Raw genomic sequence first — 11,449 nt, forward strand, 5'->3', positions numbered from 1 at the left:
TTGTTTCAAGGAAATATGAGAAGACTTCTATGAACTTATGCAAAGCTAAGTGAGTAGAACTAGGAAAATAATTTATACAGTTTTAACATCATGTTAAAAGCAACCAAATTTGAATGAATTAGGAACCCTCATCATGTAATGACCAACCACAGTTCTTGAGGATTAATGATGAAATATCCCTACCCCATCTATTGATAGATAGGTGAAGGACCAAGATTGCAGAATGAGATACTTTTTTTGGATATAGTTAATGTGGATTTTTTTGGCTTGATTATACATATTTATTACATAGGTTTTGTTCTTCATTTTGAATTGTGGCAAAGTCTAGGTGATTTTCTGCCAAACATTAGTTAGTGTGTTAAGAAAGAGCATGTACCCAAAGGCAATTTATTAATTTTTCTTGCTTCAACAGAATCAACCTTTTGATTATATCATTCTGATAATATTCATAAGACCGTTAGGTTAATGATGTTTACAACTCACAAGGTGACATTTTTCAGGTTGAAAATATGAAGACTGTTTTTGTATTTAGCAAGAATAGTTTGATCAATATTTAACAAATTTTGTAATTTTTTGTCATGTCCTTTCTTTTTATGGCACTTTTTCTTGGTCATATATTCTTTCCTCTAAAAAGAAGAGGAAAATTGACAAATATATCAACTGAATCTTGACAGTATAGGCAATATTCCGTACTCATAGTTCCCCCCTCTGCACAGAAGGGATAGAGGTGCATTTGTATGTTTTTCTTTAAGGTTAGACTTTTTGGGAGACTATAGTAGCAAGAGCAATGCTATTGACTCTGGAGTTAGAAGACTTGAGCTCAAGTTTTGATCCTGATATGTGACTTTTGGTCAGATTACAATATCCCTAGAAAGTCATTTTCTTATACTTTAAAATAGGAAAGTTGAACTAGATGGTTTCTGAGTCGGTTTCCAGTTCTAAATCCATGATCCTGTGGTAATTTTTAGGAAATGTTTTTTTGAAATTTTTTGAAGCATTTATCTAATTTAATCTGTTGATTTCACTCGACTAACAAACTAGCATTTAGCATTGCTTGATGGGCATAGCACTGGCCTTTGAGTCAGGAAATTTCGTATTTGATATCCATTTCCAATCTGTTACCAAGTTTTGTTGATTCTGTCTCTATAAGGTTTCTCCCATCCATCCCATTCCCACCACTCATTGCCACCATGTTAGCTCTGTCCCTCACCACCTTTTTGCCTGCCTGACCTGTTGCAGTAGTCTCCTAAGTGATCCCTCTGTCTTCAGTCTGGTCCATCACAAATCCATTCTCTACACAGCTGTCACATTGATTCACTTGCTTATGAAACTTCACTGGGTGCCTTTTGCTTTAAGAGTGAAATGAGGGAGCAGCTAGGTGGTACAGTGGATAAAACACTAGCCCTGGATTCAGGAGGACCTGAGTTCAAATCTGGCCTCAGACACTTGACACTTACTAGCTGTGTGACCCTGGGCAAGTCACTTACCCCTCATTGCCCTACCAAAAAAAAAAGAGTGAAATGAACACTCATATGTAATTTAAAACTCTTCATAATCTTTCTGCAACTTTTCTTTATAGACATTTAATATTTTTTCTCTCACATTCTATATTTTAGCCAAACTACCTGCTTATCATTTTATAAACATGACATTCTACCCTACACCTCTATACCTTGCTCTAAGCTATTCCTCATCTCTGAAATGCCTTCTTTCTCACCTGTGCCTCTTGGAATCTTTAGCTGCTATCAAGGCTTAGGTCACAGTCATCTCCTACATGGGACTTCTTATTCCTGATTCCAATAGTTAGTCTTTCCCTCCCCTCATTACTTTGCATGTATTGGCTGTGTATATGCATTAATTTACTTTTCTGAGTACATGTCATATTGTCAGAACCTACTGTAGTATTTGGCATATTCTAGGTGCTTGTCAAATGAATAAATAATTTTTTTTGCGGGGCCATGAGGGTTAAGTGACTTACCCAGGGTCACACAGTTAGTAAGTGTTAAGTGCCTGAGGTCAAATTTGAACTCAGGTCCTCCTGACTCCAGGGCTGGTATTTTATCCACTGCACTACCTAGCTGCCCCGAATAAATAAATTCTAATGAATTCTTCAGCTGCATATGATGACATGGTCAAATGTTAGACCTCACCATATCTTAGAACTGATCATGTACAGAATCTGAAACTTGGAAATTTCCCTCTCAGATGACAATATTCTTTTTATTCATTCACTCACACTCCATATACTCTGTATCTTTGTACTTGTCCTTTTACTCATCACTCTTCTTCGATATAATCTCTCCCATTCTGGCATAGCTTGCCACCACTATGTCCAGCTTCAACTCTGTAGTCTATGCTTTATTTCATAAAATTTTTATTGTTACCTTTTTATGGCATTATGTTGATTTCTCAGTGTATCCCTCCCGCCCCCCCACTTACAGACCTGTCCCTTATAACAAGCCAAATGAACACATTTTTAAAAAACACAACTCTGAGGTGTTTCATAATCCACCCATATATTTTCCTAACTGTGAATAAGGGAAGGAACTGCATCCCCATACCTCTTCTTTGGGACCAAGATTGATCATCATAGTTTCATAGTGCATGGTTCCCTCACTTAACTTAATGTAATCAGTGTAAGGTGATGATGAAATGTTAAATGTGTTAACCGATGGATTATGCATTCTGATATCTATTTTAATTGGATCAAGAAATTGATTGTCTAATGAATCAAGTTAACTATGCCTATGGCTTTAAATGGCTGGACAAACTTAAGCAGTGAACCAGTCTAGTGGTGGAGGACTACAAGTTAGGGAGCTAAGGGTTCTAGTCACAGAGTAGAAACCAGGGCTCTAAGAAAAAATAATAAGTAATAAGAAATCATTCGTGGATGGAGTGTTTTATAGCCTCCATGCACTTCCCCCCCTCCTCCATCAGCAACATCATCAGAGATACTGGGCCCACTGCAGACAGTACAGCTAGCTTGTATCAAAGAGACTGAACTTGTATCAAAGAGACTATAATGTCCATTTAGTAATGACTGTAACCACCTCTGGCTTGTCAGAGTCCTCTGCTTGAGAGAGAGTCCCATCATCTATCAAATTACTTCAGTAGCTGAGGGGAGGGGAAGTGGAATGATGGTGATCCAGCTTTTGGTGCCTAGCCTGTTCCCTCCTCTACCCTTCCCCTCATACCATGTTTCACCATTTGCTGTCTCTCTTTGGCCCATTTGAGGTAATATATATCCTCCAGTTGGAGGATAGAAGAATAGGAGATATGGTCTAGAATGTATTCAAAATCAATAAATAAAAACTTGAGCCTTTCTTCATTCTTTCAATTAGCACCCCTTTCCACCCCACTTCTACCTTTAGCAAACGAGTTTGACCAGAGATTTCACTTCACAATTTGCTTTCCTCTGCTTAGCTTCAGGAACAAAGAATAAATTGCATCCTGCTCTATGGCTTAAAAACAACCTCTAGTATAACAAAGCTGCTTCTTCCTTATCTTCTCACTAATCCATGGCTTCTTAACCTCTTTTGTTTTAATGGGCCCCTTGGTAGTGTGGTAAAGTCTATGGAGCCATTCTCAGAATCATGTTTTTAAATATATAAAATAAAATATGTAGGATTATAAAGGCAACAAAATTGCACTGAAATAGTTATCCAAAAAAGGGCCAATTTAGAAAAACAACAGCTTGGTGTACCCCAGGTTAAGAACTTGTGATCTAAGCTCACACAAACTCTGGGTGGAAGTCTCTTTGGGGCAATGGAAGTGGCAATTTGCAAATACTGGGAACATAGGCTTTCATATGTTTCCTAATATACTTGAACTTTTCTTGAATCCCCTTTACCCTTGTTTTCCCTGGGAGATCTTAGACAGGCAAGATCCCATGTATACATGGCTATTGTCTCATCAGAGGAAACAGAAGTCCTTTCATTACTGTTGAAACAAAGTGAGTCATTCATTTTTATGTTTCATAATCAGATTTATTAGAAATAATATTTTTGTACACGAATTCTTTTCCTTTTCTTTGATCTGTCTGGGATATAAGCCTTGTAGTATTGCTAAGTCAAAGAATATGCACAGTAAAGTAATTTTTAGGTCATAGTTCCAAACTGCATTTCTTTATGGGGGTTTGGAGAGGGGTGGAAGAAAGAGAAATTAAATGTTTGCTAAATGAAAAAAATTGAAAACAGTATCTTATTATATCATATAGTTGTTTTGAGGACAGAGATTCTTTTGTATTAACCAAGCATCCCAGTTTGACCAGAGAAGTCTGAGTATTAGATACTCTTGTGAAAAATTCTCATAGAATGTTCTACAAATCATCTAATAATATAGGGTTTTTCGTTAAAGTTACAAGTCAGAAACGAAATATTTATCCAAGGGAAAGGGAAAATGAAACGGATCAAAATTTTATTTTGGGATGTAAAACAGTAGCTGTATCATACAACTTCAGGGACTTCAAGGATAAGGTTAAGATACTGCAGTCACAGAGATTCATAATGTTATGGGCCTGGGTACCTCATTTGAATGGCCCTGGGTATCCCAGAAGTTTTGTGGGGTAAATGAAAAGAACATTAATTATCCTTGAAAAACTAAACCAAAGGACAGACACACCTAAAGAGATAAGTGGCACTGGATGGGGACTGAGCTAGCTCCAGGACCACCACCCTTCATTCCAGTCTCCCCCACCTTTTGGGGAGAAAAGAATAGGTGTGGCTGCTGCGTTTGTGGCATGAGGACAGAGATGGCTTGAGCAAGATCTAGAGCTGCCCCTCACCCAACTTTCCCCAGCCACCACCAGTGGGAGATGATCCTCCCCCAATAAGGGAACTTTGCAGTCAGATGATCACCTGCATCAGTCCTCTATAAAAGTATCTGCCTGTCTCCTGCTCAAGGAGATAGGTATCTCAGAGCTACGCCTCTGTGCTATGTCTTCTCATGAGAGGAAGTCCAAGGATTTCTCTCTTGGTTTCCTTTCACTAGCCCCTAAATAATCTATTATTTTTTTTCAAATTGGATTTGTGTGCAAGAGGGTGTAATTCTTTAAAGAGGAATTCCTAAGAACCCCTCTCTCAAACCCCCATCCATTCCCCAATAACAAAATCATAACAGTTTGAGGATAGACTGAATTCTTACTACACATATATAAAAATTTAAATATTTTTGATGTCTTATATTACGTTAGAATTTACATGTAGGTTATTTTATTTTGATTATCAACATGTAGCTTATAAATTTAGTGATATTAGTACATTTCTAACTAAGCCTTATATATAACTCCATTTTAATGTATTTTTAATCTAAGATCCTAAAACTTTGCTTGCACAGTCTACCATTTTATGTCTTTTAGGAGCCATGTGTGTTGCTTTGTATCAATTTCTTTTCATTTAAAAAAAATTAATTGCATAGGAGATACTGTACAGTGTTTTTTTCTCTTCTGGGCTAAAATTTTTTGACATTTGAATCAAAGTATGACCTTTGCAACATCATACAAGTGTGATTCTCATATATATATATATATATATAATGTCTATTTATGACAGTAGTACCAAGGGATCCAAAAATAGAACTGTAGCAATATTTAAAGTCCCATTAGTTGTCCTCATAGAGTTTGGACATTTGCTATCTCATTTCAAAAAGTAGATCATTAATATGTTCAGATAAGTCTGGAATAGAAGTACAGCATTCTTTTCCAATAAAGACACATGCTCCACCCTTATTTCCTAGTACAAACATCCATTAGCCATATGATTCTGAAGGACTGTTGCAATGGGAAAAAATTCCTGCTGTAATTGTGCTAAGGGAAGAAGTAACATTGCTTACTTCGTCTAGGAAACAAGCTAAAAGGTAAGTTTAAGTACCATCAAGAGTTAAAGTAACTGGTTTCTACTGAGAATAATTTAAAATATAGGTAGATAAATCTGTTGTTGGTAACAGAATGAGATCTGGTTATATTATAATTACAATGGATTTGAGATTCTGGAACTGATCTTCTAAAGACATTACACAAAATCCAATAGTCTGTTCAGCTAGAAAAAAAGATGTAAATGAGGGACTTCAGTGGTACTTTTCTTTGATGGATTTGGATAATACCAATCTTTCAACTTTTTGTTCTCCCACTAAGAGTAATTTAAATAAGCAGTAATGTCTTCAATTTAATTTCTTACAATACTCAAAAGCATGTAAACATGCAGTTGTCTAGGGCATGGTTAGCTATCAGTGGGGTGGCTCCTGCTAGGTATTAAAGAATGTGAGACTACAGCAAGCTTTAAGAAACTTTCAAGTCTTTAACAAATTGTCACGACACATGTAGGAAAGCAATATTGTATTCGCCTACAAAAGGTGATTTTTTTTCTTCTCTCAAGAACGGCAATTTTTTCACTTTAATTTTTTTCTTCTATTCAAGTTTTCTTATACAAAATTACTAATATGGTAATGTTTTACATAATTGCACATGTATAACATTTATCTGATTGCTTATGCCTTAGGGAGGGGGTAGGGGAGGGATGGAAGGAAGGAAGGATAGAATTTGCAACTCAAAACTTTAAATAAAAATGTTTATTATTTTAAAAACCACCAAAAAACTAAAAAAAATCTCATAGAGATAAATGCAGAGAATCTGAAATCTCCAAAGAGATGACAAATGAAATGTATTTTTGAGCTTTGCATGTTTGATAAAATTCAGTCTATGTCAAAGAGGAACCTTTAGACCAGGGAAGTTATGGGGGAAAAGAAAGTAATTTATTCTTTTTCTGATAATTTTGATAAGTTTTCTAATGTTTATGAATAGGAGAATAATACAGAATTGTTCGCTGAAGATCAACTATTGTATAATCATTCGTTGTTCATTTTAGGAATCTCTAGCTGGATGGAGACCTTGTTCCTATTCCAGAAGTCATAGCAGAAATGCTATGACAAATCCTTTGTATTCTAGAGTGGTAAATCATCTTCATCTACAGGAACTTGGCTCTTGTTTTATTGCGCGATGTATACTACTTTGATGGCAAGCATTGGGCTTGTTACTTTTTTCCACGAATGAAATAGGTCGTGGTCATCCAGTGTCTCATGGGATAATCGTCTTCTTACTTACTATTTGAGACATGGATCCAAGTGGAGAGGCCTTGGCATTTTGCTGCAGTACTGGTTGTGATGAGAACTTAATATATACACTTCCAGTAGGATTCCTGGCAGGATTTTCTTTGATAACTGCATCTTTCTTTGAACTCACTCACCAGGCTAAATGGAATGACACTGCATCTTAATTTTCTGGTTAAAGCAGATTACAGCTGTGTATCAAATGCTTTAACACATTTCATTAGTGCTTTACAATGATTCAAAAGAATATCAAGTAAGTGTAGCTCAGTTAATTGGGCTGATGTGAGGTAACAGAAAGTCTCATAGGTCTGCCAATTAATATCCCATGTGAATTAAGTCAAGTTTTTGTGGGCTAAAGTTGAAACTTCTGGCTACTTAAGCCCAGTCTCAGTCCAAATTTCAAATATCTTCCTGTTAAGAATCACGGTATTTTTTTCTATTGCTTGTGCAGACTGTGTCATATAGACAGTGATACTGTTGAATCTATAAGCCTTGAAGATTTCTCTTTAATCTGCTGTATAAATGAGTTCTTCTGTCACTATTCATAGGCAAGGATACCAAATCTAGTAATAAATTCCTTTAAAGCTCTTTTAGCAGTTCTTTCTCCCTCCCCCTTCCTCCCCCCTCCCCTTCCCCCCCTCTCCCCCCTCTCTCTATATATAGTTATATATATATATATATAACCATTATAACTATTTTTCACATAGCATTTTGGCATTTGAATAAAATCAAACTCCATGTTTACAAAAGGTCTTGACAATAAGATAAGCTTCATGTTTCACTTTGTCAGGTTTTTTATTCTTAAGCCATGTGAGATTAAAATTGGATATTAGATCATAAATCTCCCCTACTTAACCTTTCCCTTAATTTATCTCCCAGACATGCGCAGCGGGCGCACTGGCATGCGTAGCTCATGCCATTGGTCTCCTCCCCGAAAGGGTGGTCCTTAAAGAAAAACTGGCGTCTTTCAGTTATCCTAACCGACTGTTAAAAAACTTTCATATTTTTTTTACCACATTTCCCCCCTTTGCTTCCTCAAGAAATGGAATGTTTCCTTGATGGAACAGTAAAAAGAATATAATAACTATTGCTAACTAATAATATGTGAACAACAATATAGAAAAGGAAGAGAGGAAAGTTTTGTCCAGAGGGGCGATTTTTTTTTTTGTCCTCATGAACCAACGCTTTGACATTAGTCTTGCAAAGGGAGAACCTCTGCAGAGAGTACATGTTACAGATAATATATATTATAACAGAAAGGATATAGTAAAAACTAATAAAGCAAAACAGTTCATATAAAGTCTCTGAGTTCTCTTGTCTTCCTGAAGTGGTAAGATGTCATCAGGAGGAAACTGGATTCTGGTCTGGAAAACTGGATTCTGGTCTGGATTCTGGATTCTGGACTCTGGTCTGGAAAGGTGGATTATCTTCTTTAACTGTTTGAATTGCTGTATTTTTTACTAAACCTTAGCATAGCATTGTCAATGATCAAAGCCAAATTTAGTATGTGTTCATGACACCTGAAAATGTTATGGAAAGGTTATCATACCATATCTCATGGTTCCGAGACAGCCAGTGATTGTGCTAGGCCACAGGTGAGTTCAACTGAGTGAGATAAAAAGATAAATAAGTTCAGTTAAATTAGGTTAAATTAGGAGGGAGAGAGGATGAATACTGGACTGTGCCTAGTAATATAAAAAGAAATAATGAACAAAGTAAGAAAGAAAGTGTCTTCTGTATTTCAGATTTCAAATTACACATCAAAGTAGTAATCATTAAAATAATTTTCTACTAGAAAAGAAATATACATGTGAATCTGTGGAACAGATTAGGTTTATTATATAAAGAAGCAAGTAAACACAAAAGTATTGTATTTATTCACTCAAAGCTCTGGGATACCAGGGAAATAACTCACTTTTGGGGGGGGGTGAGGAAATTCAGGTTAAGTGATTTGCCTAGGATAATGTGAGATTAAAATTGGATATTAGATCATAAATCTCCCCTACTTAACCTTTCCCTTAATTTATCTCCCAGACTAGTAAATGGAAGAAGCTTCTGGTTTTCTAGATAGAGCCTTTTTTGTATGGTAGTCACAAGGTGATGTTGATTAGAAGGATAGGAAAGTAGAAATACAATACAAATCATCTTAAGTCTAGGCTTAGTCTATATTCTGTATAAAACTCACTAAAACCCAAGGCCACTTTTGGGGAGAGAGAGACCGAGTCAAGCGCGTGCTGTTAACCGAGAGCCGGGCCGAGTCAAACTCCAGTCTGCGTCTGTCTGTGCAGCGCAGCCAGGAGACCAGCGGAGCAGGAAAAAGCCCCACTTCCGTTCTCTCCTTGCCTTTTCAGCTCCCACCCGGAAGTCGAGTGCATAGCAGGCAGTCTGACATGCGCAGCAGGCGCACTGGCGTGCGTAGCTCATGCCATTGGTCTCCTCCCCGAAAGGGTGGTCCTTAAAGAAAAACTGGTGTCTTTTAGTTATGCTAACCGACTGTTAAAAAACTTTCATATTTTTTTACCACAGCCATAAAAGGAAATTGGAAGCAAACTTATGCCATCTAACTCTTGAAAAAATAATGAATAATGAACTTTTTTCAATCATTACCCTCCCTACCCATCCCAGTCCCTGCTGTGTGCTATTTCTTTGCGTTTGTGAATAAAATATAGTCCTGAGGGGAAGATGGGACAAAAGATTCTGGAGTCAGTATAAGACCTTGAAGTTCTCTGAACCCATATATGGAACCCATTACAGTTCACTTGCTGTCTTATCTTAATGAGTTGGGTACCATACATTAACATCCTTGAACATAAGCATTATTTAAATTTATATACTCAAAACAATTAGGAAATGTCAGATTTTTTAAAGAAGAAAGTTATTTTTGATTTTAATTATTTTTAGCCTTCAAATAATTTTTCCTCAGAAATTTCAGAATTAGAAAGTTATTAAAAAATTAAATGTTTATATATGTATGTATACATGTATATATTTAGCAGAACTAGTTTAACACAGTGTAAAATGGGAAATGTATCTTAGCTATTTAGTCATTTTTAAAGAAAAGATATCATGTTTCCCAAAAGATAAATATGCATTATTTAAGGAGACTGAATTCTCAGTTTAAAAAAAATCCTTTGAAATTGACTCTGTATGTTATTATTATTGTTATTCTTAATATAGCTCAACGTGACTACTTGCCTTCTAACTTTGATATTTTAATATTTTAAAGTTAAAATATCAAAGTCTTTGTCTAGGGCACATATGCATTTTTTTTTGCCATGTACATGCACACACAGACACAGCACATACACACAAATATAGAAGTTCACACACAAACCCTTTCCAGAAAGAAAATGTTCTGGCCACATTATAGAAATTTTAGCTCAAAGATGAACATACAAATTAGATAAAATGAACATTACCTTGATCTGTTATTCATATGATGAACTTTATTTAAATAGCTTCTCATGACAAATTATATACTTATAGTTTTTTTTACTCTGAGACAGAACTAGAAAATATCTTTCTTGTTCTGGTGAAATGACAAGACCTGAATACATGTCTGTCACATGGGAAGTTAGTCAAGTCTGTACAGGATTTTGAGGTAACTGATTGTATCAGTCAAGAGAAAATTAAGAATGTTACAATAGAGTGCTTAGAAAACTGGGTATATTATTCAAATACCTGATTCCCAATTTAACATTCCCATTGAACTACATCCAAGAGAAATTTCACCAGGGAAATTATATATTATCTATCTACCTACCTATGTAATTTTGTTCCCAAATAATTTCAATTTCATATTCAACAACTTGCCACACTTTTATGTACATTTAAATGTATTCATATATTCAGTCCCTTTTCTAAAGCCTGACCAGACAATAGAAAAATAATTGTTCAAACTGAGACTCCATACCAGTTGAGTAGTTTCTCTTTTTTCACTTTAAGATTCATACACATACACATACACACACACACACACACACACTCTCTCTCTCTCTCTCTCTCTCTCTTTCTGTATGCATGTATGTATACATATATACATTTATGAAATATGAACAAATTTGAAAAATGCTTGTATTTTTCCACATGAATCATTGACTTTGATACAAAAGTAATCTTACTTTCCTGGGATACATGCCAGGTCATACAATGTTTCCTACTGGGTTTTCTTATCTATTAAGTTTCTCTTCAACTTCTTTTTTTATCATGTTCTCAGCATTTTGAAGTTTATTTGAACAATTCTGAAACAGCTAAATTCTACTTCATACATATAGGAGAATATATTTCTGTCTTCATTTGGCTGTGGATTAGAGTTTGTTTTTTGCTACTTTGGTTGGTTTTTTTTTTT

The sequence above is a fragment of the Dromiciops gliroides genome, chromosome X (genome assembly GCF_019393635.1).
Source record: "Dromiciops gliroides isolate mDroGli1 chromosome X, mDroGli1.pri, whole genome shotgun sequence".
Taxonomy (NCBI): domain Eukaryota; kingdom Metazoa; phylum Chordata; class Mammalia; order Microbiotheria; family Microbiotheriidae; genus Dromiciops; species Dromiciops gliroides.